At 49.6% G+C, this 26,639-nt stretch overlaps 1 pseudogene; it reads right to left on the reverse strand.

Moving 5' to 3' along the window:
• Positions 1-5,288: 5,288 nt before the first annotated feature.
• Positions 5,289-25,482, reverse strand: LOC138259328 (CYFIP-related Rac1 interactor B-like; annotated as a pseudogene).
• Positions 25,483-26,639: the final 1,157 nt, after the last annotated feature.

A 26,639-nucleotide genomic window follows, 5' to 3' on the forward strand; every position in this document is an offset into this window, starting at 1 on the left:
CGTCTCAAGCACCGCTGAACAGGGCACCGCTGTCTGAAGCACCGCTGAACAGGGCCCTTCATCTCAAGCACCGCTGAACAGGGCACCGCCGTCTCAAGCACCGCTGAACTGGGCCCTTCATCTCAAGAACCGCTGAACTGGGCTCTTCATCTCAAGAACCGCTGAACTGGGCCCTTCATCTCAAGCACCGCTGAACTGGGCCCTTCATCTCAAGCACCGCTGAACAGAGCACCGCCGTCTCAGGAACCGCTGAACTGGGCCCTTCATCTCAAGCACCGCTGAACAGGGCACCACCGTCTGAACTGGGCCCTTCATCTCAAGCACCGCTGAACAGGGCACCGCCTTCTCAAGCACCGCTGAACAGGGCACCGCCGTCTCAAGCACCGCTGAACAGGGCACCGCCGTCTCAAGCACTGCTCCGCTGGGCACCGCCGTCTCAAGCACCGCTGAACTGGGCCCTTCATCTCAAGCACCGCTGAACAGGGCACCGCCGTCTCAAGCACCGCTGAACAGGGCACCGCCGTCTCAAGCACCGCTGAACAGGGCCCTGCCGTCTCAAGCACCGCTGAACTGGGCCCTTCATCTCAAGCACCGCTGAACAGGGCACCGCTGTCTCAAGCACCGCTGAACAGGGCCCTTCATCTCAAGCACCGCTGAACAGGGCACCGCCGTCTCAAGCACCGCTGAACTGGGCCCTTCATCTCAAGCACCGCTGAACAGGGCACCGCCGTCTCAAGCACCGCTGAACAGGGCCCTTCATCTCAAGCACCGCTGAACAGGGCACCGCCGTCTCAAGCCTCGCTGAACAGGGCCCTTCATCTCAAGCACCGCTCCGCTGGGCCCTTCATCTCAAGCACCGCTCCACTGGGCACCGCCGTCTCAGGAACCGCTGAACTGGGCCCTACATCTCAAGCACCGCTGAACTGGGCACCTCCGTCTCAAGCACCGCTGAACAGGGCCCTTCATCTCAAGCACCGCTCCGCTGGGCCCTTCATCTCAAGCACTGCTCCGCTGGGCACCACCGCCTCAAGCACCGCTGAACTGGGCCCTTCATCTCAAGCACCGCTGGCCCATTGGCGGAAGGGGCAGACCCGCATCTGTGTCGGGCAGGGCTGCACGAAGCACTCTGGGCACTAGTCCCCCTCCAGTACCAGTGGAGACTGTTATCCACTTGAGAGACTGTGGCTTTGCACTTCCCAGGATAGCACAGTGGGCAACCCACCCACTGTAGAGACTTGAGAGACTGTGGCTTTGCACTCCCCAGGATGGCACAGTGGGCAACCCACCCACTGTAGAGACTTGAGAGACTGTGGCTTTGCACTCTCCAGGATGGCACAGTGGGCACCCCACCCACTGTAGAGACTTGAGAGACTGTGGCTTTGCACTCCCCAGGATGGCACAGTGGGCAACCCACCCACTGTAGAGACTTGTGAGACTGTGGCTTTGCACTCCCCAGGATGGCACAGTGGCCATGGAGGCCCCTCGTGGATCTGGCGTCGTGGACTCATCTGGCTGAGGTGCCCCTCCTTCCCTTCCCCCTGAGGTGCCTGTAGTTTTCCTATCTGATGCCCCTGCAGTGTTCTCTCCGTTGGAGGCAGGTATCCTGTGTGGGCTTTGCCCATGTGTTTTGGCCCAGTGGCCCACGAACAATGGCTGATAGACATATCGGACTGGACAATTTATGTATATAAAGTTATAGATGTATGATATATTTTATACTCAGTCTTACAATATAATTCTATATTTATAATCATTTCCTTTTGCCTTTGCATTCTTCCGTGGGGGTTTGGGGGTGTAACTGTGATGTGTTGCTATGCATTGATGTGTGTGTTGTAGTGGTTGAGGGTGAGGGTGGGTGTGTCGCATATGTGTGTCCCCGTAATTTTTTGCCTCCCCCTCCCCTGTATCGTAGGTGCAGTACTCACCGTTGTCTTCTGCGCCGGTGTTCGTGCTCCTGGTAGAGGAGCAGGAAGACAATGGCTGGTAGGATGTGTAGTTCGGGTTCCATGCTGTCCAGATTCCTCGTGGTGTGTATGGAGGTGAGCGTTTTCCGTTTGAAATGGCTGTTTCCGCCGTGTTTTTATCGGCAGGGCTACCGCCCCGGAAAAGGTGGCGGATTGGTGGGTTGTGATAGGGTGGGCGGTACATTGTCTCCCGCCTGTCTGTTGGCAGTGACCGCCGCGCTGTTTGTTTGTCCCGCCGTGGCGGGCGGTGTGTTAAAGTGGCGGTCTCTGTTGGCGGTTTCCACCAGGGTCGGAATTGCATTTTTTTTACCGCCAGCCTGTTGGCGGTCTGACCGCTGCTTTAACACTGACCGCCAGGGTTGGAATGACCCCCTATGTCTTGAGTTTGTCAAGGACACAGAGGGGGCACATTGCTCATGCAGCTATGCCTCCACATATAGTATGGTGCACCCTACCTTAGGGCTGGAAGACCTGCCAGAGGGGTGACTAACCCATAATATATCCAGTGTAGGGTGTACAGGGCACATGTCTTTTTAGGTTTGCCCCAGTACAGTCAGCCTGCAATGGCAGTGCTGGGTGCATCTAGGTGCAGGACCCTTGGGGGTGGCACAAGGCACAATCAGTACTACTGCCCTCAGGGGTCTACTCTTACTATCTCTTGTCCTGGGTACTGGGGTACCCATTTACTAGGGAATAATCAAGAGTGTATCCAATTGTGCCAAGCATCACAACAGATTTAGGGGAAAGAGCTCTGGCCCAGGGAACCTGCTTAGCAGGGGCTCTGGGCACTACCAACTTCTAGAACACATCAACATCAGGCAAAAGGTGGGGACTAACCATGCAAAAAGAAGCCTCCTCTCACAGTCATGTCCCGCATAGGTTTGGGAGTGGACTTCATTCAGAAGGGGTGTTTCTTTTATGATGCCCCAGAGGCTGTGGTGTCCTACTGCTGTCTTCTGTCAAATGCCTTCACGGTGGCACGCAGGACTTGCCAGGGCTGTCCCCTCTCTCATTGCTTATCACCCCAGAGCTCCTGTCTGCTGTGATCTGGTGTTCACCGGGAGTGACTGGCATCCCCACCACTGTGACAATGTTAAGGCCCTTCTGTATGCGATGATATTTTACTACTCTTGTCCAGCGCCAGACTTTTATAGCTGCAGCAGTGTTGCTCACTGATAACTTCTCCCTGTTGTTGAGGTACAAAAACAATTGATCTCAGAGCAAGGCCCTTCCTGTGTCCCACTTGACCACCGCAGCTTGTGTCGGCAACTACCCCGTACTCTGCGTTTTGTCCAGCCTCACCTATCTGGGTGTTAAGGTCGATAGAGGCCTCACCTGCATAATGGAGGATAATCTGCTCCGGCTGCTGGACTGCACCAAGCAGGACTTCCAGAAGTGGTCCCTTCTGCATCACTCCCTCTGCAGACCGTTAAGGTGACTGTCGCTCCCCGCTTCAACTATCTGTTTGGGATACTGCAGACCTCCTTGCCTCCATTGACCTGGATATCTGCGCTTAAATCTGGAGCGGCCGGAAGCCCAGGCAGCAGACGATGCATCTCTGAGCAAACATGGAGGCCAGTGGACTGCGGTTGCCGCATATGAAGTCTTATTACCTGGTGTTCCAGCTCTCTCAGGTGTCTGCGTACCTGGACCTGCCTCCAGATGCCCTTCTCTGGATGCAGCTGGAGCATCACTTGTTCCATTCCTGCCGCCAGACCTGTTGCCCTCCCTTGGCGTGGTGTCCTCTAATCAAGTCCTGGCATCTACGGCGGCAGCTGGATGGGTGCGCACCGGTTGCTGGGCATGCTTCCGTTACTTCACATGAAGGCCACGTTGTGACACAATTCTGCCCTGCTCATTGGGGTGCACCATTTTCTTGGGAGTCCTGGCACGTGTGGGGATTCCACTTGGTGGATCAATTGTACAATGGTGTTGTACTCAAGACCTTCCTTGGTCTCTGTCTCTGTGTGGATTTTGGCCTTTGGCTAATGGGCCACCGGCGATTCCGATAGTTGACACACTGCCTGGGAGCAGCACTGGGGCCAGTGCCGCTGGCACTCCTCACCTCGCCTGTCCTGCACTACCGCCGTACTCTGGTCTCAAGCCTTTGCGGGGTGCTCATCAAGGCTCTACATTCTGGTCCCTTGAGCACTGCGTCACAGCTATCGTGGCAGATGGTACTTGGCAAGGCATATTTGCCAGAGGCATGGGCGACTCTCCTGGTGGGGCAGAACCAGGTCCTCCGGGAATCCTGGCCTAAATTCCTGTACTTCAGAGTGAGGCATGATTGGTATTGGTCACCATGGAAGCTCAAGCAGGCTAAGTTGCGACTCCAATCACTGTGATTAGTTTCACATTCTCTGGGCTTGTCCGTCTCTTGCGGCCTACTGGGTGAGTATATGGTCTCAGCTCCACCGTTAATGCCCTTTCCCAGTTCTCCCCTCACCCCACCTTGCTATCTTTCATGATACCATGGACCTCCCAGACATCACCTCCCAGAAACATAGGTGGGTTGCCCTTGACCTCGTGGTGACGAAGCTTTGCATCCTTCAGCATTGGCAGCAGCTGGTGACTCTCATCGCCAATGAATGGAACATAGAACTCAACAGAATCGCCACAAGCTCAATGACAACCTGGAGGCCTTTGAGGCGATCTGGGGTCTTTTTCTTGCTGTTGATGGCCCGGATCGTCCCTTAGGTGGTACCCTGTTATTGGCCCACAGCGCCCCTCACACTCTGGCTGCACCTTGCCCTGCTCCCACAGCACCTAGGCAATGTCTCCCCTGTCCACTACCCCGCCATCCCATGGACGTTACCCCCTCCTTCAAGTGCCTCACGGATTTCTCCTATTCCCCCCTAGGATCCATGTGCCTTTCTCCCTCCACCCGGTTTGTCGCCCACTGACAAATTCTGACCCCCTTAGTCTTGGGGGACGGGTCCCCACACCCTGGTTCTGGGCTCCAGCCCCCCCAAGCAGGGATCCACTGGACAGAGGTACCATTGAAAAGAGGAGATTTTCCCTTTTCCAACGATAGCTCTCCCAGGAGAATCAGTGCTCGGGGGCTGAGATGTGCACCGATCACCAATTAAGTGAAACTAAAACGAGCCCATTGGCTTGTTTTACTTTCACTTTTATTGCAATGACGTCAGCTCGCCTTGCATGGTGATTGTCATTGCAGTAAAAAACACACAAAAAAAACCAATCAGTTTGCTCGAGAAGCTCTTCCTGAGCAGCTGGATTAAAAATAATTTTTAAAAAGCATTGGCAAAGCCAACAGATCTCGGCACACTGAGAGCTATTGGCGTTGTGAATGTCACTGTTTTTTTAGCCACGTTTAACAGCATCAGTGCTGCTGTTCAGCATGGCTGGAAGGCGTGGAAAAAAGCATAATGCGGCTAGCATTTGCAGCGCTATAGCCCTTTTTGTTATTACTTCTGGCCATGCTGTAAAGCTAGGGTGCACAGCAGCTTCAGTGCTGTATAGCATGGCTACAAAACAAAAACAATGAGCTCTCGGAGGTAAACCCTATTGGCTTTCCCAATGCTTGTTTGTTGTTTTGGATGGAATAGAGAACAGAGTATATACACAATAAAGCACTGCATCAGTAACATGGGAGTGTTTTGAATCAATTGCTTTTCCAGTCAAAACAGAGACACCTGCAACCTTTGTGTTATTTGTGTGCTGGTGCTGGGAAACCCTGGGTGCAAGCTAGTGCGGTTGTTCATGGCCGCACAGCATTCTGTAGCATGTTTTTGTTGCTTCTCTCTCTGCAGCTACAAGATGACACTCTTGTACTCCGTCGGTTCAGGGTAACTGTGAGAAAAGGCCTCTTTTTGACATGGTTAGCCCCCACTTTTTGCCTGGTATGTGATGAAGCCTGAAGTTGTTAGTGCCCAGGGCCCCTGCTAACCAGGTTCCCTGGGCCAGAGCTCTTTCCCTAAACTGTTTTGATGCATAGGCACAATTGGAGATACCTTTAGCTGCCCCCATAATTCCCTAGTAAATGGTATTTAGGTACCCAGATTTAGATACTAGATTCTGTAGTGAATGGTATTTAGGTACAAGGGAAGGCCCCTGAGGGCAGCAGCACTGATTGTGCCATCCTATAGGGCCATGCGTTTAGGTGAACCCAGCATTGCCATTGCAGGCTGAGTGTCCTAAAGCAAACCTAAAATACAAACTTGTCTGTGTGCCCTGTCTCCTACAGACTGCATGCAATATAGACAAGTCACCGCTCTGGCAGGCCTTCCAGCCCTAAGGCAGGGTGCACTATACTGTATGTGAGGGCATAGCTGCATGAGCAGTATGCCCCCACTGTGCTTTTGCCAAACCTGGGACATAGTGAGTGAACAGAGCTGCCATTTTAACACATCCTGGACACTGGTCAATACGAGTTTCACAGCTATCTGATGGCCCCTTCGAACCCTGGGTTGTTTGATATCAAACAACTCAGAATGATAAATCCAAACTGCTATCAGTGTTGGACTTATTATAAAATGTACCCACAAGGTACCTTAGCAGTGCCCCCTGCAAAAGCTAACTACGCTGGCATGGTTGCTGGCCGGACACATCCAGCGTGTCACCTCCAGACACAAACTTGCACCCCTGGAGTGAGGGCCTCTGCCCTCTGGGATGTAGAACAAAGCCCTTCCTTGGTGGAGGTGCTAACACCCCCTCCCTCAGTAATGTGTTCTGCCCTGTTGGTGAGCTTCAAAGGGCTTAGCACCTTTGAAACTTGACCTCCAGGCCTGCTGCTAGCAAAAGATGGCCATTGCAAACCCCCACTTTTGGCGGGAGCAACGGTGGGAAACTCAAACAAAGGACAGCAGGAGTGGCCTTACCTGGCATGTACCACCCCTAAGGTGTTGCATGCGAGGTGGATTCTCCATTTAATTTTCCTCCATCTGGGCAGAAAATAGCCAATCAGGTGTCGGAAGTGACCCTTGCCAACAGGAAGTGGTCATTTTGTGGGTGTAGCCACCCTTAGGTAGATGACCCATTGGTCACTATCAGGTTCCCCCTAAAATCCCCACTAAATACAGTATTTAGTGGGCATTGCTAGACTAAGAAATCAGATTCGACGGACAAAGGAAGACCAGCACCAAGAAGATCCACGGCACGAGACGTGGACCGGCTGCACCAAAGAAAAGGCGCCAAACCCTGCCTGCTGCATTCAGGACTAGACAATCACCGCTGAGGAGCTGCTGGACAACTGGAAATAATCTAGAGAACCCCAGAGGACCTCCAGGCTTCGCAAATTGCCAGAGAACTCCCTCCAGAGTGGAGGTACCACTCGAAACCAAAAAGGAACCAGCAAGCCAGTGAGGTCCATTTCACTGACCGGACACTGACTCCAGAACCAGACACCACAGCTGGACAAAACATCACACCGATGGCCATGAGGACAAAACCTGCCAGGTGCCAAGTTTGGTGGCACCGCGCCCTCCAGCAGCTGAACCGTACCAATACCCTGGGTATTGGTCACATGACCGGACATCGAGAAAACAGTCCACCCGGAACTGAAAAAAGGACCAGGAGGAAGCCCCAGTCGAGGGACTTCAGAAACAACCAGGACCTCCCACTAGAGTGCCCCCGTTGTCCTGCAAACTACCCTTGAGCCAACTTACCTCCTACTTCCGACGGCATCCTTGCGCAGAGCTCCTTGCTCACTGATTCGCTCTTCACCCGACCACCTTGTGTCCTGCACCAAAGAACCTTCTGTGCCTTAAGGGTCCCCCACCCCTTACAACCTCAACACTCCAAGGGGACTCCAAAGATTCACCTTTAAACTTACCTGTGCAGTGCTTTTCCAAGTGGTTCCTCACAGTGCCCTGCACCATCTCCAGAGAACTTTTCCCGCTGCTCTCGCCATAACCGGGAGCCGCCAGAACCTCCATAGCTGGCACAGTGTGTCCACCGATGACCTCGACCAACCTGCAAAAGAAGAACGTGGTAAACCTACTGTGTGATTTTATATGTATTTTTAAAGGTTATCCTCCATTGATTTATATGGTGCGTAATTAGGCACAAAAAGACTATTTTTATTAAATTTCAAAAATTGATATCTCAAAAAGTACTTAACCAATTTTGATGATCTCGGTCTTAAGAATTAAATACAAATCTGAAGGATTTTTGTAAATTGGTCTCAAGTTATTATTTTGAATGTTTGAGTTGCAAGATTGATGCTGTGAGTACAACTGCTTTGCACTTCTCCAAGATTGGTGTAACTGCTCGACCAAGCTACCTCACAAATTAGAGAATTAGGTGATCTAGTTGTTACCCCTGTAAACCAATATGTGGGTGCCTGGACCCCCTGCACAGTGTGCCTAGCTCTGCACACTACAGAGAGGGCCAACCTCCTGCAGTAATCTGTCTTTAGTGACATTATGGACAAATAATATGGAAGTTTGTAATTTTATTGCTTTATGTAGGTGTGTAATTTATGGAGTACAAAATAACGGTCTTTATTATCACTAGCGTTCCTTGGAGAAGCATGTATGTTTCCAATTATCTAAAAGTCGGTTATTTGATGACATGTTGGAATAAAATGTTCTTCCATTAAGTGTCCCTCACATTCCACAGTGGAACTAGATGTATTCATCGGTCTGCGCCTGCAAGAAAACTCAGCAGGTTAAGCCGCTGGGATCTGTGTGTGAGCTGTAGGCGGGGGATTTAAAATTTGGGAAGCTTGCTTCATCTTTCACCCCCCAGGATGGATGAAATGACTGCACGTTTCAATAACGTAGTAATAGTTGCACATGTACGCGCTCTAGCCAAAGTGCTTTACATAAAGGCGCTATTTAATGTGGAAGATGATGGTACTAAAATGACCTTTTCCAAGTAGCCTTGCTGTCCTATTTTTAGGAAACAATTCAGGTTACTGAAAAGGTTCGGAGACTTTTTTAAAGAAAGATCAGTTCATCATTTACTGTGTCCTGAATTAGCCCGAGTGGTTGCGGACAGGGGTGTGTGTGGGGTGTCGGTGAGTGTCAGGGCTGGTGAGATGCTTTTAAGTTTGCGAACCCAGGATTTCTAACATGCTGGCTCACTTCAGTATTTATAAATCACACAGCGATGAGTGTAGTAAACGCCAGATGGGCGGGGAAAAGGCAAAGAGGATCAAAGGCAGGGGTGGGGGTGGCGGGTAGAGAAAAACAGACAGGGGCAGAAGGGTGACAGGGAAAAACAGCAACACGGATAAGGGAGGCAGCCTGAATACACAAATACCGCTATGGAGTGCTTGAAGGCAAATAAAACAAGCATTTGCAATGCAGCGGGTCTCGCATTTCTCCGAGTTAGAGCTATTAGCAGTTGTAAACTCCCAACCGGACTTTTCTTGCCTCATTAAATGAAAAAAATAACGAGTGTGATCACGCTGCTAAACAAGCAAGATCGCGCTGCGAAAAAAGAGAGAAAGTAGTCCACAAACCGGACGGAAAACTGCGAGCCTCGTATGTTTTCAGTACTTGGTCGCTGCGCTCGGGGAGGGCTAACCACTGGAAAAGGCGTGACGTATGCTCGCCTTCCACTAATGAAAGACAGCAGATTTTAAAAGGCAAGCCCACAAACCAATGAAAGACACTGACGTGACATGGACGGGGCTCCGAGCCCTTTTCTAACTACTACAGCGTCTTGCAAGCAATATGCATGCGCAAGCGCATGCTACCCAGGCTCGACCCTAAAAATAGCTCTGAAAACCGGGAGCAGCGGAAGGAGACATGTACTTGGTCCATGCTCTATGGGAGGGCCAAAAACAAGACGAGGGCATGACACCCACATGACATGACAAATGGCATCAAAGCACATGAGAGCGACGCTGATGCTTACCAGTGGTAAGCTATGGGGGAAATATAAGCCCACACATGAAACACAACACATCTCCTCGAGACAATGCATGTGCTTTCTAGCCGAGAACTAGTAATAAAGGACTACCTCTGGTACAGAGCACCAGAGGGGCCTTTATAACCCTCCCCAGTGCCGGCCACTGGCTGACAGTCCCACTGGCGAGGTAGAGCGGCTGTTGGCCATTGGCCGACGGACGCACTTAAAAGGTTAGCAGATGCCAAAAGACGAGAAGGTACTTCATGCGTGTGAAGAGCTCCGCAGTCTCACTCATGGACAGTCCTAGAGCCTTAAAGAACTTTCTGTTACCTACACAACGCTCCACAGAGGAGCTGGGGATAAGTTCGGAGAAATGACAAGGAGAAAAGGAAAATCAAATTCAATTCACAAGTTTTCTTTTCTGAGCATACAACCGATCACAGAATACCAACTACATCCCATTACAAACGCAGGCTGTTATTCCCAGTGTCCAAGCTTGCAAGACTGTGGGCCTGATTTAGGACTTGGCGGACGGGTTACTCTGTCACAACGGTGACGGATATCTCATCCGACGAAATCTAAATCCCATACAAGATAATGGAATGTAGATTTCGGCGGATGGGATATCCGTCACTGTTGTGACAGAGCAACCCATCCGTTGAGTTCTAAATCAGGCCCTGTGTCCTAATACTGCTTGTACATTTCACTCTGTGGGCAACTGAATCATGCGCCTTGTGTGGTCAGCAGTTCTTTCTACTGAAGTGCTGCATCATTCGCTCTACCCCTCATCCAAGTCCCTCTTTATGAGATAGTACCGCCTCCAAGATGCTAAAAAAAGCACAAGCAAATGAAAAAAATCCTAGCTATTCTGAAGGAAAGTTTCAGTTCTATTAAGGACATTGAGGCAAGGACTATGCTTAACTTTACTGAAATTTCGCAGTAGCTAATAAAAAAATGACAACTCCCATGAGTGCATAAACATGTCCTAATACACATGATCTCAACAACTAGTAGTAATGTCCACAACAGTGTATGTACAATCACCATCCTTCAATTGCCCTCCTTCTTTGCTGCTCATATCACCTTTAGGTAAGTGCTCTGCATTTCTTTGTACTTCGCGTTATGGTGGAAGAGTTTCTTCAGATAAATCAATGTTTAATGTTTTATCGTGAGCGATCAAGTACTAACCTCAAGATGTCTGTATCTAGTGACCCCGCACACAATTTCCACCTCACCGGCTGATGAGGATCAAACCCTCTGCAGCCTTCAAAGTCCCTGCACCCCCCTCCCAGTGCAACTAATTTGCTGAGAGGAGAAAGAGTGTTGAGGAACGCGGTAGCGCTCTAATCAGGGTCACTGCTCATATGGGACTCACCGAGCAATCAGCAAACACTTGCTATCGCTTTCGTGGGCCGCGTCGGCAATTAAAAAAAATCATGATCTTCCAATTCAATTTTTCGGCAGGTGTCTGTCTGGCCAGTTGCCGGTACTGGAGCTCCTCTCCTTAATTCATTAGACTTTGTATGTTACTCCTCAAAGAAAGTCCTAGTTAGTTAGGGAATAGCCCGGGGCATAATCGAGGGAGTAGCCAGATAGAAAAGTTACATCACCTACATCAGCGAAGGGCTCTGTAATAAGGAAGCTGATGACCATGGCTAAATGAGGCAGGAGGAGGTGGCAGATACCTATGATTTAGACTCTGCGCTGCTCTCAATGAGAGATTAGGCAGTTTCCAAGTCAGTCATTGCTGTCAGTGGAGACGGCAATGTGAATGACACTGCAAAGGTGGCAGAACATCTCGGCCAAGACTGCCAAGGGCTAGTCCGGCATGCGGAAGCACTCGCACCGTTCTGATCTGTCTTTTCCCCCTAGACTCCAGCTCAAACGGAGACCAGTGGTCTGGCCAGGAAGCCTTAAGGTAAGCATTCTTATGTCCCCCGATTGTGGAATTGCTGATTTTTTTGGTAAAACTATTTGGCAATTAGCGACTGGGATTCTCACTGGATTGAGGCACAGCCTATTCTTCAGTATCATTATAGGTAAGCATTCTCTTAAAACAAGGCATGTCTTGCCTTCACGCTCAAGTTCCCCGGTATCTACTCATTACTCTGGGGATTCCTCTACCTTCTCTAAAAGACAGAGGAAAGGCAGAGAGCAGAAATATGAGAGAGTCAGAAGGATTGTGTTAGAAAATGTGGCAGCATTTAATGAAGACAACCAAAAAGCAGATATTAATAGAAAATCAGCCAATGAGATGCTGTCGCATCAGACATTTCATCGCATAGCGAGTATTCTTTTCCTACTTCAGAACATAAGGGAAAGTTAATCTCCAAGGAAATGAAGGAGGATGTTTTGATCTATGTGAGGGAAAACATGGGTTTTGTTCTGGATGAGAAGCCACACACCTCCCAGGGTTCTGTTATTTAGCAGTTTCCAAAACCCTTGAATTCAGGACTATCTATTCATCATTTCGTATTAGATGTGATTCAACAAGAATGGAAAGAACTTGAAAAGATTGCCCTTCAGGGATTTACGTCTAAACTTTATCTGTTGGAGGAGAAGGAGTCTGTCTTACCCAATAATATCCAGGTGCACTCAGTGGGGACTAGTTGGATTCAAAGGTATTTAATGGCTGAGAAGAGCATTTTAAAAAACTCTATCCCCAAGAAATCTTTTCAGGTTCCCATGTTGCTGTGAGGGCTGGTTTGTATGGAGCATTAACGGCGCAGTCTTAATTTCATATCTTAAATCACTCTTCAAAGTGATTTAAGAGGGCTCAGATTGTTTTTATGTTTTAGATGCAATGGCACAACAAGTGGAGTTGTTATCTGACGTATCTTCAAATGTTGGGAGATCAACGGTATTAGAAAGTAGGCCTTCAATTGCTGCAAGACTGAACTAGAATACAGAAGCAGTTCAGAGAATATTTGCTATGAAAAGATTGTTTGGTGCAAAATTGGAAGATAATCCTAAATGTTTTTCAAAGAACGCAAGCATTTCCCATTCTTTAGACAAGAATCCGCAAATGTTTCAAAAGTCATCAAAATAAAAACCCTTCCGACAACCTCCTAGGAAGCAGGTAATTGGTCAGTCATCGAAAGTCCAAACGAAGTCTTCCTCACTTTTGATCTTTCAAGAGACAGAGGGCCTCATTACGACCCTGGCGGTCATAGACCGCCAGGGTGGAGGCCGGAGGTAGCACCGCCAACAGGCTGGCGGTGCTACATCAGGGATTCCGACAGCCGCGGTCGCCCAGCCGGGTCCGGCGGTTTCCCGCCGGATTTCCCCCGGCTGGGGGAATCCTCCATGGCGGCGCTGCAAGCAGCGCCGCCATGGGGATTCCGACCCCCTTCCCGCCAGCCTGTTCCTGGCGGTTTACACCGCCAGGAAGAGGCTGGCGGGAACGGGTGTCGTGAGACCCCTGGGGGCCCCTGCACTGCCCATGCCACTGGCATGGGCAGTGCAGGGGCCCCCTAACAGGGCCCCATTAAGATTTTCTGTCTGCTTGGCAGACACTGAAAATCGCGACGGGTGCAACTGCACCCGTCGCACCCCAGCAAATCCGCCGGCTCCATTCGGAGCCGGCTTCATCTTTGCTGGGGCTTTCCCGCTGGGCCGGCGGGCGATCTTTTGAAGATCGCCCGCCGGCCCAGCGGGAAAGTTGGAATGGTCCCCGCGGTCATTTGACCGCGGGGCGGTGTTTGGGCGGTTTCCTTCCAGGGGGCGGTGCCCGCCGCCCGCTGGGGTCGGAATGACCCCCAGAATCTGGAAACAGAATCCAAGAATGAACAGTCCTGACTATGCTGAGTTGAGAAAGACTGTCAAATGTTGGAGGTCTGATAAGGCGATTTTTCTCAGAATGGCAAAAGATAACAATAGATAGATGGTGTCGCGAAATCGGTTCCCCCATTTAAGCCTCTGTAGGAGGCTGGACTGGCTTGTAGTGAGTACCAAGGGGTACTTACACCTTGCACCAGGCCCAGGTATCCCTTATTAGTGTAGAGGGGTGTCTAGCAGCTTAGGCTGATAGAAAATGGTAGCTTAGCAGAGCAGCTTAGGCTGAACTAGGAGACGAGTGAAGCTCCTACAGTACCACTAGTGTCACTTGCACAATATCATAAGAAAACACAATACACAGATATACTAAAAATAAAGGTACTTTATTTTTATGACAATATGCCAAAAGTATCTCAGTGAGTACCCTCAGTATGAGGATAGCAAATATACACAAGATATATGTACACAATACCAAAATATGCAGTAATAGCAATAGAAAACAGTGCAAACAATGTATAGTCACAATAGAATGCAATGGGGGCACATAGGGACACAAACCATATACTCTAGAAGTGGAATGCGAACCACGAATGGACCCCAAACCTATGTGACCTTGTAGAGGGTCGCTGGGACTGTAAGAAAACAGTGAGGGTTAGAAAAATAGCCCACCCCAAGACCCGGAAAAGTGGGTGCAAAGTGCACCTAAGTTCCCCAAAGAGCACAGAAGTCGTGATAGGGGAATTCTGCCAGAAACAACAACACCAGCAATGCAACAACGATGGATTTCCTGACGAGAGTACCTGTGGAACAAGGGGACCAAGTCCAAGAGTCACGATCAAGTCGGGAGTGGGCAGATGCCCAGGAAATGCCAGCTGTGGGTGCAAAGAAGCTGCCACCGGATGGTAGAAGCTGTGGATTCTGCAAGAACGACAAGGGCTAGAAACTTCCCCTTTAGAGGATGGATGTCCCACGTCGTGAAGAGTCGTGCAGAAGTGTTTCCGTGCAGAAAGACCACCAACAAGCCTTGCTAGCTGCAAAGGTCGCGGTTAGGGTTTTTGGATGCTGCTGGGGCCCAGGAGGGACCAGGATGTCGCCAATTGCGTGAGGAGACAGAGGGGGTGTCCAGCAAGACAAGGAGCCCACTCAGAAGCAAGCAGCACCCGCAGAAGTGCCAGAACAGGCACTACGAAGTGGAGTGAACCAGAGCTCACCCGAAGTTGCACAAGAGGGTCCCACGAAGCCGGAGGACAACTCAGGAGGTCGTACAATGCAGGTTAGAGTGCCGGGGACCCAGGCTTGGCTGTGCACAAAGGAAATCCTCGAAGAGTGCACAGGAGCCGGAGTAGCTGCAAAACACGCGGTTCCCAGCAATGCAGTCTAGCGTGGGGAGGCAAGGACTTACCTCCACCAAACTTGACTGAAGAGTCACTGGACTGTGAGAGTCACTTGGACAGAGTTGCTGAGTTCAAGGGACCTCGCTTGTCGTGCTGAGAGGAGACCCAGAGGACCGGTGATGCAGTTCTTTGGTGCCTGCGGTTGCAGGGGGAAGATTCCGTCGACCCACGGGAGATTTCTTCAGAGCTTCTAGTGCAGAGAGGATGCAGACTACCCCCACAGCATGCACCACCAGGAAAACAGTCGAGAAGGCGGCAGGATCAGCGTTACAAGGTCGCAGTAGTCGCCTTTGCTACTTTGTTGCAGTTTTGCAGGCTTCCAGCGCGGTCAGCAGTCGATTCCTTGGCAGAAGGTGAAGAGAGAGATGCAGAGGAACTCTGATGAGCTCCTGCATTCGTTATCTAAGGAATTCCCCAAAGCAGAGTCCCTAAATAGCCAGAAAAGGAGGTTTGGCTACTTAGGAGAGAGGATAGGCTAGCAACACCTGAAGGAGCCTATCAGAAGGAGTCTCTGACGTCACCTGCTGGCCCTGGCCACTCAGAGCAGTCCAGTGTGCCAGCAGCACCTCTGTTTCCAAGATGGCAGAGGTCTGGAGCACACTGGAGGAGCTCTGGGCACCTCCCAGGGGAGGTGCAGGTCAGGGGAGTGGCCACTCCCCTTTCCTTTGTCCAGTTTCGCGCCAGAGCAGGGCTGGGGGATCCCTGAACCGGTGTAGACTGGCTTATGCAGAAATGGGCACCATCTGTGCCCATGAAAGCATTTCCAGAGGCTGGGGGAGGCTACTCCTCTCCAGCCCTGACACCTTTTTCCAAAGGGAGAGGGTGTAACACCCTCTCTCTGAGGAAGTCTTTTGTTCTGCCTTCCTGGGCCAAGCCTAGCTGGACCCCAGGAGGGCAGAAACCTGTCTGAGGGGTTGGCAGCAGCAGCAGCTGCAGTGAAACCCCTGAAAAGGTAGTTTGGCAGTACCCGGGTCTGAGCTAGAGACTCGGGGGATCATGGAATTGTCTCCCCAATGCCAGAAGGGCATTGGGGTGACAATTCCATGATCTTAGACATGTTACATGGCCATGTTCAGAGTTACCATTGTGACGCTATACATAGGTAGTGACCTATGTATAGTGCACGCTTGTAATGGTGTCCCCGCACTCACAAAGTCCGGGGAATTTGCCCTGAACAATGTGGGAGCACCTTGGCTAGTGCCAGGGTGCCCACACACTAAGTAACTTAGCACCCAACCTTTACCAGATAAAGGTTAGACATATAGGTGACTTATAAGTTACTTAAGTGCAGTGATAAATGGCTGTGAAATAACGTGGACGTTATTTCACTCAGGCTGCAGTGGCAGGCCTGTGTAAGAATTGTCAGAGCTCCCTATGGGTGGCAAAAGAAATGCTGCAGCCCATAGGGATCTCCTGGAACCCCAATACCCTGGGTACCTTAGTACCATATACTAGGGAATTATAAGGGTGTTCCAGTATGCCAATGTAAATTGGTGAAATTGGTCACTAGCCTGTTAGTGACAATTTGGAAAGAAATGAGAGAGCATAACCACTGAGGTTCTGATTAGCAGAGCCTCAGTGAGACAGTTAGGCATCACACAGGGAACACATACATATAGGCCACAAACTTATGAGCACTGGGGTCCTGGCTAGCAGGGTCCCAGTGACACATAACAAACATACTGAAAACATAGGGTTTTCACTATGAGCACTGGGCCCTGGTTAGCAGGATCCCAGTGAGACAGTGAAAACACCCTGACATACACTCACAAACAGGCCAAAAGTGGGGGTAACAAGGCTAGAAAGAGGCTACTTTCTCACAGCCTCCCTGATTTTTCGCTTTTGGATCATCTGGTTTTGGACTTTTTACTGTGGGTGAGCCACGCAACTGGTGTCTCACCCATAACATAACATAACATAACATGTGTATTTGTAAAGCGCACGTTCACCCGTAGGCATCTTGGCGCTGAATAACAGATGTTTATTGTTACCCAACTCAATGGTACTCATTGTTCACACAGTAAACGGACTGTGCATGTTTACCGCCAGTGTCCGCCTTTTAAGATAAGTGTGAGACTACTGTTGTGCGCATTCTGATAACTAAGCACAGGTAGCTGACTCAGAAGGGAGTCTGCAGGGTTAGATATTGACCTGGGAGGGTGTTATATTATTAGCAGACACTCATAGGTGACGTCAGTGTATTTTACTGTTTTGTCTGCAGTGACACTTTATCATACTCGTAGGTGGAAATCTGCTGTGGAGTGCAGTTTCACGTCCTTTTGGCCTACAAAGTCCAGCAAGATATTAAAGTGGGTGAAAAATTTACACAAAGCTCAAACACACAAGTCCCAAGCAGATACATGAACACCTTATGGGTCATCCAGAATGTTCATATTTCCCTGGCTTAGTTGAGGATCAGAGTCCAGGCCTTCCATCATCCTGCTGGGCCAAGTTAATTACATTTCTCTCCATCAGAAGGAACAAAGGTCTCCGCACACAAAGGAAGCAATTAAGTATGCTTCACTCAGCTCCTGAGGAGGAAGGGGTGAGAAAGAAATCTGCTTCCGATAATTAACTGTAAGACTGTAATGGGGTTAGGACTGTGTGGAGACAGCCCATGCTCACTGAACAAAGGATGGAGCCTAGACCTCTGGAGCCACCACAGGAGGGGGTACTCATCTTTGAGGTTTTGGTGGAAAAAGCCCTGGCAGTGATGTCAGTGAAGGACAGAGTTGAAGCCCCTAGAGGAGATGTGACCTGTGACTCCTGGATGGCACAATCTTGCACTGCCCCAGCATGCTGTGCGGGAGGGTTGCGGCAGGGGCGTAGAGGTGATGTGGCACTCTAGAATTGGCCCGGAGTGCAGGGCTTCTGGAACTGTTTACCTTAATTTAAAATTCTCTGGTACAAGGGAGAGAGAGTGCTTTTCGTTTGAGCTGCATACCAGGACTGGGTGGTGGCAGCTATGGACAGCTGGAAGGACAAATCCCAATGCCCTCCTGGACTAAGGACTCTGCCTGCAGTTGACCCCAGGACTGTGGAACCTTGCCTCACTGATGCTATGATAAAGTGACAGTAACAAAATATTAGTATATTATCAGTGGATTTACAATGTCATTTCCGAATGTATACACTATAAGAGGAGGACTTGATGCATTGATTATGCACTTGACTATGCAATGATGGTAATGCGTTTTCTAAATTTATTATTGCATATTATTTCTCAAGTATAGTTACAGCAGTTTATGTTGCAAGTGTGGGGCAGTGACGAGAGGGAGAGAAATGTTATTTCTGTGTACAGATTTATGTCATGTTTCAATATAACTTTCTTCTTTCAAAGGGATCTGGTTGTATACTGAGGAGGGAGCCTTTCCCTCCACATCCCTAGACTGGGCTTGCCTTTCCTGATTTAAATCGAAAAAAAGAGAGAAAATGAAATGCTAGGTGCATATTACCCTGAGCACCACTTCAGCCTCACCTAGTTGAGTTGCAGGTCTCCAATGTAGTACACGCATGGTTTGCATTGATAACGATTGTGCCTTCGATAGATGATATGTGGATATCACTGTCCTGCCTACATTAGTTGTGAGGAATGGTGATGCTAACGGTGATGTTGTATGTTACATGCATTATGATTATCCAGCGTTTGCTATGAGTAGCCTCCGACAGGTGGTAAATAGATGGGGATGAGGTGTGGGCAAAGAGGAGTGGGTGAACTGATTGATTTAATGTATTTGCACATACGGCTTAACATCCTTCTGTAATAGCTGAAGTCATTCTGCCTGGCAGGATTTGTCATCTTCAACTCGTCAAATTGGAGCATAAAATGGAGGGTTTCTGCAACCTGTTTTGCAAGAGCCTGCTCTCACCCTAGATGCTGTGTAGCAGAATACGGTGTGCTTGTCAAAGCTCTGAGTACAACACGCAACGCTGCTTCAAGTCCTTGTGAAAATTCATAGAATTTCTTTAGTTTTCCAACTAAACGAATAACAGCACCGCATGCTTTCTCCTGTAACTTTTCATCATTTGCATGCTGAGTTGCCTCTGTAGTTTCATGGCCTGTGTGACTGTAAATAGTCCAATATTCCTTCTGAATCTTTTAACACTACATTCACCTGATTGTAGATCTCCCTTCCAAATTCTGTTGGTTTGGTATTTTCATAATGAAGGACAACATTTGGATCCTGTTCAAGGTCTGTGCAAGTCAAAACATTTAGAAGGTTCCTCAGAGAGGGCGCAGTAGGTTGCAGGACTGGTGTCCTAAAATGGAAATTGGAATGATTTGTGCATCTGCTGAGCTGTTCTGGATTGATGCTCTAGGATGGTCAGGAGAAGCATCCTTGACAAAGTGGCCAAAGGGAGCACCAACTGCAATACTGTTTGACTGGCCTATGCACACGTCTAGTGCTCAGCTGTTAGTTTTGACAGCAATGTTGTGTTAACTTCAGCGTCAGGTGCTGCAGTCCCTTCCTGACTTAACAACACCACCTGGACATGATCCCCAACAGGGAGATTGGGCCTGGGTCACCTGTGAAGTGGGAGGGACTGACCTCCTGGATCCACAGCTCTCACACCAAGAAGGCAGAGGAACATGGACATCCGCAGCAGCAGAAATGAGTGGAACAACTGGCGGCCCCACCGTCATCATTGCGGCACAGTCTTTGCTCGACAATGGCTTCTCGTGCTGCACGCCTCCAAGAGACAGAGGGTGTAAGCGGGCCCTGTTCTGATTCTTCCACAAAGTACCTAAGTGACCATTAAATGCTGGTTAACCTCTGATGCCACACTGAAGGGTTACCACTGACTGTGGCACAACTGATTGCCGTTCCATGGTACTGTGACTGAAGGTAGTTGGCTCCGGGGAGAGGGCCCTCTACAACTGCAACATTTAAGGATCTCATCTTCTCTGTCAAAGGGTATAACTGCGAGGACTAGGGGGCACTGTCAACTTCGCCAACTTCATCGCCTGCAGTTCTGCTTGAAAGGCATCACTAAACCTTCAGTTCCAGAGTACCTGGCCTCCATTCTACAATACCTTTTTGCCTCAAGTACTAGTGACCTGTAGGGGCAAAATATATGGTATAGGAAATAGATCATTTTGATGTCCTCATTTGAAATTCAATAAGGCAACGAAGTCCGACACCTTCTTAAGGCCCACCAAGAAATAGCTCAGGCTACAAGTAGTTTTCTTTGTGCTACTTCTCATGATGTCTGTTGATTTCCCATAGATCTCTCTTACTTCAAAATAGGAACATTAAATGACACTGAGACTTCTGAATTGTGGGACTGTGAACTTCTTTCCCAAATTAACAATACAAGTAAGCACCACAGAGATGGGCAAACATGTTTAGAGGTACAAAGAAGACTGTTAAATTGGAAGTGAAGTATGATGCAAAGTTACGTGTATTATGTCATTTGATTTTTGCGCACACCTGCTCCAACAGTGCCTAGTGGATAATAAATTACAGAGTAGTATCACACATTACCTTTACCACCTCTAGCTGCGAAAGACACAGAACATCATGAATGTTCCATCACCTGGCAAACAAGAGTTGTCACTAATAACAATGCATTATAGAAATTATAAGTGTAGGGATACTAATAGGAGGAGTGGGTTGTTGTTAGGTGACGAATAGATAAGTAAGTAGTGGCCCAACTATACATCCCAGATTACAGGTGGAGGAGACAAATGTTTGTTCCTAATTACTCACACAACAGGTAGCTAATGGCTATTTCGGGTTTGTTAATGTCCCATGTGTGACATTGCCTATACAAACTACCACAGATAGTGATACATCAGATATCCACCAAAGGATGAGCAACAGGTACTAAGGATGAAGCAAGACAGCAATAGTACTTATTCTTCAAGGTAGCAACAGCGAACATACCAGACACCATATCTAGGCCTAAACCCTTTATGTGGAACCCGTCTTCTCTTGTTCAGGTTTTGTGATATTCAATGATGACAAAGGTCTGTAAAGTGTGTTCAGGATTGGGATGACTGCAGATAAACTAATGCACCAAGACAGATAGCTTATAATGCAAGGCTTGCTTAAAACGGACTCCTCATGCCACATGCATTGCTTCATTCGCTAAGCAACAGACAGACACCTGGTGTCCACACACGCTTGTGGTCATCTTGTATTACGCTGTCATCTCGAAATGTTGTTTTACTGTTATTATTAAGATGCCTAATATATATTTAACACCATGCATCTCCTGATCAACATCACACCATATACTTCATGAAGAAATGACCTTTCTGTTGTTCTGATTGGATGATGTATTTTCATGCCTTTGTGGTTTTCGTGCATAAAAGATTATATTGGAGTTCCGCAATTCGGACTCTTTGGATTTGGCCTTTCAAGCCAGCAGTCCCTGTGTCATGTTAAAATACATTTTTCTTTTATCTTTCCTGATGTGTTCCTGTCTCTGATTTTGCCCTCTACAGGACCAGTGAGTCTCTTTCCAGGACCCGGGAAGCTGGTCCCCATAAACCCCCTAAGGACCAGATGGGGGAAGAAGTGGACCTCTGCACCCACAAGGCGGAGAGAAGCATAAGAGGTCATGGAAAAAGAGAGAGGCTGATGCAGGGAGCCAGTGCAACCGGCTCCATGCAAAGTGTGCCAAATTAGAGGCCAGGAGACTTGAGGAAAAGTCTCCAGGTGGCTAGGGGTAGCCACCAGAAGACAAATGAGTCCAAGATTGTGCAAAACAGCCCAAGAGGACCAGAGATATCGTAGAGAGAAGGATTTGAACTTTGACACCGCCCCCCCCCCCCCTTGAATGGAGAAACAGAGTGTGTGCAGCTCTTCTGTTGTTGGCGTAGGAGAGGATATTAATGTTGGGTGCTCGGATGACATGTCATACAGTTGCTTTGCTTTCGCATCAATGGAGTCCCCTGTGTCAATAATGGCCGTCACTGGCCTCTTACCGATCTGTACTTGGCACTTTGGGGAAGAACGTGATATCTTTGGGCTTTGGTCTGTGTTGTGCAAAACATGTACTGTCTCTTCCCCCTCATCATCTTCCATGTCACCATCCCTCAGATCACCTGTGAGAGAGGTGACAGCATGCACCCTCTGCTTGGTGAGTTCCTTGTGGGATCAGGAGACCTGCAGACCCTTTGCAAAATGTATAAACTTCCAAAAGGCAGAACATCATTTTCCGCAGGCCGAGGCAACTCCTTTGGTGGGAAAACAGACCTCTACAGTGCACACACAAATGTCAAGACTCTATGGAAGTCACTTAGGTGTTGCTAGAGGTCACAGCTGAGACTCCTGGCTTGCCCTTTGTGACTCCTAGCACTACCTTTGTCACAACTCATCCAGGGATGTGTGTCGGTCAAATTGAACCAGGAAAATGTTTATAAGACATTCTTACACTAGAGCACTCAAAAGAACTTTCAAAGGCCCGATAATCTTACATGGAAGTGGCATTGAGCAAGTCAGTCAAAATTGAACCTGAAAACCAGATCACAATAGGGGTGTCTCCCTGTAGGAATCTGTCTCTATATAGTGCACTAAAGTGAAGTATACTGTGCAGAGTCCAGCAGAACCCCAATTGGTTTTGAGGAGGTGAAAGTGGATAGAACTAATGCTCTATAGCAACAAGCAGGTAGGTACTAGACTTGGGATGCTCAGGGACGTAGGTACACCTTTGGTCCTCTTCTCCTGTGCCTAGGGGTGACTGATGCAGGGGTGTCTTTAGGCGTCAGGTTTTCTTTTCCGGGAGCACTCGTGGTCACGGGGTTCAGTGTGTTGAGGCTGCAGGTATCATCGGGGAGTCCGGCTGGTGTGGGCCCAGGGTGGACTTGAGCTCTCAGGAGCCAGGGTACTTCGTTGGCAACAGTGACCAACCTCAGATGGGGTCAGGGTGACAGGTGCAGTGGTTCCTGGAGGTGTCTGCTTTTCTCTCACCACAAGGCTGAGGGAGAGGGGGCCTGCATGCAGAGGCTGCAGGCGTCTTGGGCGGGTCCAAGATGGGTGACACCACACTGGAAGTTGGTAGGTTTTTAGGGGGCACCTCTAAGGTGCCCTCTGAGTGTATTTCTTAATAGATCCATCACTGGGATCAGTGAAGGGTTATTATTCTGAGATTTTTGATACCACACATCTTGGGATTCAGAGAAGCCATCATGTAGCTGGGGAACTCAGAATGACCATTATCCAGCACATGCATTTAAAATGGCTTCCCTGTTCACTTACTATGTCTCAGAATCAACAGGCATAGCAGGGGCATATCTGCTCATGCATATATGCCCACACATGCGCCTTGATGCACCCTGCCTTAGGGGTGACTTGTACCAGGCACGTGCAGTGATAGGGGACTTGGCACACAGGGGTGTGTGACAGGTCATGTTTTCAATTTAGCCTGCACCAACACATGGAGTCTGCAATGGCAGCACTGTGTGCGTTTAGTGAGGGGTCCCTGGGGATGGCGCGACTGGTGCTGCAGCCCTCAGGGACCTTCCTTAGTACCCCAGGGCCTAGGTAACAGGGGTACCATTTACTAGGGACTTACAGTGGCAGCTAAAGAATTTGGCAGTTGTGCAAAACAACTGTGCAGTTTTGGGGAAAGGGATCTGGCACTGTGGACCTGGTTAGCAGGGACCCAGTGCACAAACAGTCAATGCCACATCAGAAACCAGGCAAAAGGTGAGGGCTAACCATAGCGAAAAGTGCTTTCCTACATGACCCCCCTCCCAAGTGAAAGAGGATGAAACTAACTTCCCCTACAGAGTCTTCATCTTCTAAGTGGAAGAACCTGGAAATGCAATCTGCATTGGCATAGTCAGTCCAAGGTCTATGATCCACTGTGAAGTCCATTCCCTGGAGGGAGATGGACAACCTTAACAGTTTGGGATTTTCACCTTTCATCTGCATAAGCCATCGGAGAGGCCTGTGGTCAGTTTGAATACGGAAGTGAGAGCCAAACAAGTATGGCCTCAACTTCTTCAGGGACCAAACCACAGCGAAGGCTTCCCTCTCAATGGCACTCCAACGCTGCTACTGGAAAGTAATTTCCTGCTAATGAAGGCAACAGATTGGTCATGGCCATCATCATTGATCTGGGACAGGACAGTTCCTACCCCATGTTCAGAGGCTTCTGTCTGCACTATGAACTGCTTGCTGTAATCTGGAGCTTTGAGAACAGGTGCTGAGCAGATTGCTTCTTTCAGGGTGTCAAAGGCCTTTTGACAGCTCACTGTTAATTTTTCTTTCTTTTGAATTGTTTTGGAGTTCAGTTCTACGAGAAGGGCCGCAATGGAGCCATGTGCCTTCACAAACCTCCTATAGTACCCAGTCAAGCTAAGGAATGCCCTGATTTGAGTCTGGATTGTTGGAGCTACCCAGTCCAGAATTGTCTGGATCTTGGCTTGCAGTGGTTGAACTTGGCCTCCACCTATAAGGTGACCCAAGTATACAAACTGGCCCTGCCCTATATGGCACTTGCTTGTCTTGATAGTGGGGCCTGCCCTTTTCAGAGCCTCAAGGATCTTCCTCGGTGGATGAGGTGATCCTCCCAGGTAGAGCTCAAGACAGCATTACATCTAGACAGGCTGCACTAAGGTCTTCTAACCCAGCATGGACATTTTCACCAACCTTTGGAAGGTGGCAGGGGCATTCTTTAGTCCAAAGGGCCTATCAGGAGAGGAGAATGCAGATTTTTCTTTTGTTCCAGGGGTCAGATCTATCTGTCAGTACCCTGATGTGAGATCAAAAGTACTGAGATATTTGGCTGCCCCTAACCTGCCAATTACCTCATTAGCCCTAGGAATGGGGTGAGCATCGGTTTTTGTCACAGGATTGAAGCCCTATATTCTACGCAAAACCTAATTTCTTTCTTTCCACCATGGGAATGATGCTCGGGGACTAAAACCACTGGGCTGGCACATGGACTTTCAGAGTCCTCAATGACTCCCAATTCCAGCATCTTGCTGACCTCAGCTTTGATGCTGTCTTTGACATGGTGAGACTGTCTGTACATTTTATTTTTGACAGGTAAGTTGCCCCCAGTGCCCACATCATGTGTGCACCAGGTAGTCTGATCAGAGGTCAAGGAGAAGAGCTCAGCATACTGCTGCAAGACTTGCTTACAGTTAGCCTGCTGATGATCAGTGAGGGTGTCTGAAAGACCACTCTGTCAAGTAAGCCATCTTTTGGGTTGCTGGAAAGACGATCATGGAGATGTTCACTCTCTGCTTCCTGTCCCTCATCAGTGACCATGAGCATGGTCATCTCAGCACTGTAATGATAGGGTTTCAGGCCGTTTACATGGGTAACCCTTTTGGGGCTCCTGCAAGAGCCAAAGTCCTCCAGATAGGTGACTTCCCCTTCTCTTTCTAGGATGAGGTAGGGTCCACTCCATTTATCCTGGAGGGCCATAGGAACCACAGGCTCCAACACCCACACCTTCTGTTCTGGTTGGAACTACACCAGGGCAGCCTTCTGGTCATACCAGAGCTTCTGGTGCGCTTGGCTGGCCTCAAGAGTTTTGGAAGCTTTTTCCATGTACTCAGCCATCCCGGAACAGAGGTCAAGCACATAGTTCACAATGTCTTGCTTAGGCTCTCTGAGAGGTCTCTCCCATCCATTCTTTGCAAGACAAAGTGATCCCCTTACAGGATGCCTAAACAGAAGCTCAATGGGGGAAAACCTACTCCCTTCTCTGTAAGCAAAAAGCAGGCATGGAAGTAAGACATCCCATCTCCTTCTGAGTTTTTCAGGGAGCCCACCAATCATACATTTCAATGTCTTTTTTAACCTCTCAACAAGGCTATTGGTTTGTGGGTGATATGGGGAAGGGAATGTATAGGTGACACCACACTCAGCCCACATGTGTTTTAGGTAGCCAGACATGAAGTTCGTACCTCTGTCTGACACCATGGTGGTCATTCTGACCCTGGCGGTCTTTGACCGCCAGGGCGGAGGACCGCGGGAGCACCGCCGACAGGCCGGCGGTGCTCCAATGGGGATTCCGACCGCGGCGGTAAAGCCGCGGTCGGACCGGCACCACTGGCGGGGTCCCGCCAGTGTACCGCGGCCCCATTGAATCCTCCGCGGCGGCGCAGCTTGCTGCACCGCCGCGGGGATTCCGACCCCCCCTACCGCCATCCAGATCCCGGCGGTCGGACCGCCGAGATCCGGATGGCGGTAGGGGGGGTCGCGGGGCCCCTGGGGGCCCCTGCAGTGCCCATGCCACTGGCATGGGCATTGCAGGGGCCCCCGTAAGAGGGCCCCTACATGTATTTCACTGTCTGCTGCGCAGACAGTGAAATACGCGACGGGTGCAACTGCACCCGTCGCACAGCTTCCACTCCGCCGGCTCGATTCCGAGCCGGCTTCATCGTGGAAGCCTCTTTCCCGCTGGGCTGGCTGGCGGTCTGAAGGCGACCGCCCGCCAGCCCAGCGGGAAAGTCAGAATTACCGCCGCGGTCTTTCGACCGCGGAACGGTAACCTGACGGCGGGACTTTGGCGGGCGGCCTCCGCCGCCCGCCAAGGTCAGAATGAGGGCCCATGTCCTTTGGAAACCCCACTCTGGTGAATACACCAATGAGGGCCCTAGCTACTGCAGGGGCAGTATTAATCCTCAGAAGAATTGCTTCAGGGTACCTGGTTGCAAGATCCACTGCAATCAGTATAAATCTGTTCCCTGGTGTTGTTGGAGGTTCAAGGGGAC

This window comes from Pleurodeles waltl, chromosome 2_1 (assembly GCF_031143425.1).
Source record: "Pleurodeles waltl isolate 20211129_DDA chromosome 2_1, aPleWal1.hap1.20221129, whole genome shotgun sequence".
Classification (NCBI taxonomy): domain Eukaryota; kingdom Metazoa; phylum Chordata; class Amphibia; order Caudata; family Salamandridae; genus Pleurodeles; species Pleurodeles waltl.